Raw genomic sequence first — 3,251 nt, 5'->3', positions numbered from 1 at the left:
GTTGGAGACTTAGCCTCTTTGTTCTGAGATGGGGCTCTCTGCAGGAGTTGGGGTGCCTAGAAGGAAGAGTGGTGTGCACTGAGTCTTGACTGTAATTGGTGAGCAGATCCAGAGTGGAGGGTGGTCCCTTGAGGAGGGAGTGGGTGAGGTGCTGCACAAAGTTAACGGGGCAACTTGGCCTCTATAATCAAATCTCTTCTCCATCTTCTTCCATTCCTCACCCCTGTGACCTTGGAGGGATTGTATACTTTTGTTCACTGGATAGTTTTTAAAACCACATTAAGATTGTCTCTTTTGGGTGAATTCTTGGCCTAGATCAAGGGTGACTATTCACTCCTGGCCGGATGCTTGGGTAATTCTTTTTATAAAGTAGGCATTGAAAGAAAGGACTTTTGAACAAACTTATTTTTTCATTTTCTATTCAAGATATTAAATAATATTTCTGGCCACTTAAGTAGAAAAGGAATTTTATTTAAAGAGTCGATGGGCTGAACGGATGGGCAGGCTAGAGACTGAGCTTTCCAGACCTACACCGTAGACCATGATGCAGAAGGATCGGGACTGGGAAACTGCTGCCCTTTTCACAAGGCCCTGTTGCCCTCAACCCTGTCAAGGCTGCCTTTCACCCCGTCCTCTCCTGGGTCTCCTACTTTTGCGTTGTACTCTGGCTTGATCACCTGCCTTCCTCAAGACAGGGAAAGACAGGATTTGTATTTTTTGCTCCTATAAAGAGAAGGCAAACTGCACCCACGAAGTCTCAAAGTAAGAAATGCCCTAATTGTAGAAAGTGACCGTCCAGGTGCAAATCTCTGCTTAAAGTAAATCATACTCAGAAATCGTCGGCATTTCTCATCTTTCTGTTGGTGCAGTGAGGTTTTATTTTTTTAATTTCAGAAGTGAATGCCCACTTCTCTCCTTACTTTTGTAGAGGTGATAGAAAGATGCTCTTTGACAGTCAAGCTCTGTTGAAGCCCTTAATGACTCACCTCCTTTGTTTTTTGTTTTGTTTTAATTTGAATTCTTTTCATAGATTAGATACTTTTTTATTGAAGTATAGTTATAATGTGTCAATTTCCAGTGTACAACATGTTTCAGTTATACATATATATGTATGTTCGTATTCTTTTTCATCATGTTACTACAAGATATTAAATATAGTTCCCTGTGCTAATAGTAGGAACTTGTTCTTTATCTAGTTTATGTATAGTAGTTAGTATCTGCAAATCTCAAACACCCAATTTATCCCTTCCCACCCCTTTTACCCCCTAGTAACCATAAGTTTGTTTTCTATGTCTGTGAGTCTGTTTCTGTTTTGTAAATAAGTTCATATGTGTCTTTTTTTTTTTTTAAGATTCCTCATGTAAGTGGTATTATATTTTTTTTTCTCTTTCTGGCTTACTTCACTTAGTATGACAATTTCCAGGTTCACCCATGTTACTGCAAATGGCATTATTTTATTTTTCATGGCTGAGTAGTATTCCATTGTATAAATATACGACATCTTTATCCAATCATCTGTCAATGGACATTCAGGTTGCTTCCATGTCTTGGCTATTGTATATAGTGCTGATATGAATACTGGGAAGCATGTATCTTTTCAAATTAGAGTTTCCTCCAGAATTATGCCCAGGAGTGGGATTGCTGGATCATAGATTAAGTCTATTTTTAGTTTTTTAAGGAATCTCCATACTATTTTCCATAGTGGCTGCACTGGACTACATTCCTACCAACAGTGTAGGAGGGTTCCCTTTTTTCCACACCGTCTCCAGAATTTTTCATTTGTGGATTTTTTGATGATGGCCATTCTAACTAGTAGACTCACCTCCTTTCTTAACTTAGCTGATGAAAAGTGAAGGCCTTTTTTCACTAGAGGAACTTCCTCTGTTACGAAAGAGCAAGCACACAAAAAACTCTGTAGAGAGGAAAATTCTAGGTGGCAGACCCTCTCAGGCTAACTTGGCTTCACCTGAAGGATTTCTTAGCAGTGGGACCACCGGGTTTCTCTAGGCCAGCTGCCAAGTCTCATGTTTTCCCTTAGGTGGGAGAGACTGGTGCATGTCAGTTGACCACATGTCCCTTGGCCCTGTCTTGTTCTCCTGCTCATCACTGCCTCTGACCTCACGTGCAGCTTCCACTTACCCTATGGCTGCCCGTTGTTGCGGGGTCTTGACTAGTGTAGGAGAGTTCTCCAGGGGAACAAAACCAGTAGGATATGTCTATATATCTCTATATAGATGTGTCAGGATATTTATTATGGGAACTGGCTCCCATAAATGGAGGCTGAGAAACCCCACAAAATGCCAGCTGCAAGCTGGAGACCCAGGAAAGCTGGGGATATAATTCAGTCTGAGTCTGAAAACCAGAAAGCCTCTGGTGTAAGCCCCAGAGTCAGAAGGCCTGATTGCCAGGAGCTCCAATGACTAAGGACATGAGAAAATGGATGCCCCAGCCCAAGAAGAGAGAGAGAGAATTCGCCCTTTCTCCACTTTTTTGTTCTCTTAGGGCCCTCAACTGATTGGAAGATGACCATCCGTGCTGTTAAGGGCAGATCTTTACTCAGTCTACTGATTCAAATGCTATTCTCTTTTGGAAACACTGTCACAGAATCCTAGGAGTAATGTTTTACCAGCTATCTGGGCATCCCTGAACCCAGACACATAAAATTAACCATCACAAACAGCTCTTCAGGGTGAGACTGAAGTAGCTCTCAACATCTTCATTCTGTACTTCTTCAGATACAAACTGTATCACAATTAGGGAGGTCCAAACCCTACAGAATTATGAATGAAGTCTCACACATGCAAGCACTTGATACATCGTTCCACAGACTCCGCAATAATGTCAGTGTCAACTTTGCTATTAAATTGTCTCTGGAATTCCAGAATGTGGCAGCAATTAACATCTTGAAAATTCATCTAAGTGAATGAGATAAGCATTCATGCTGCAATCACACTAATTAAAAGGCTATGATAGGTAGTGTTATGATGTAAACCAACGACATGTTGGAGAGAGCTCAGTAACTGTTGGAGGAGGTCTTGCAAGAATAATAAGAATTTTGAAATTTGTTTCTTGGTCAGATTTAGTCCTAAGTATTTTATTGTTTTGGATGCGATTTTAAAAGGGATTGTTTCTTTACTCTCTTTTTCTGATATTTCATTGTTAATGTAAGGAAATACAACTGATTTCTGTATGTTAATCTTGCATCCTGCTACCTTATCGGATTCTTCTATCAGCTTTAGTAGTTTTTCTGT

This window comes from Camelus ferus, chromosome 9, assembly GCF_009834535.1.
Source record: "Camelus ferus isolate YT-003-E chromosome 9, BCGSAC_Cfer_1.0, whole genome shotgun sequence".
NCBI lineage: Eukaryota > Metazoa > Chordata > Mammalia > Artiodactyla > Camelidae > Camelus > Camelus ferus.
Note: the sequence above shows the minus strand (reverse complement) of the source record.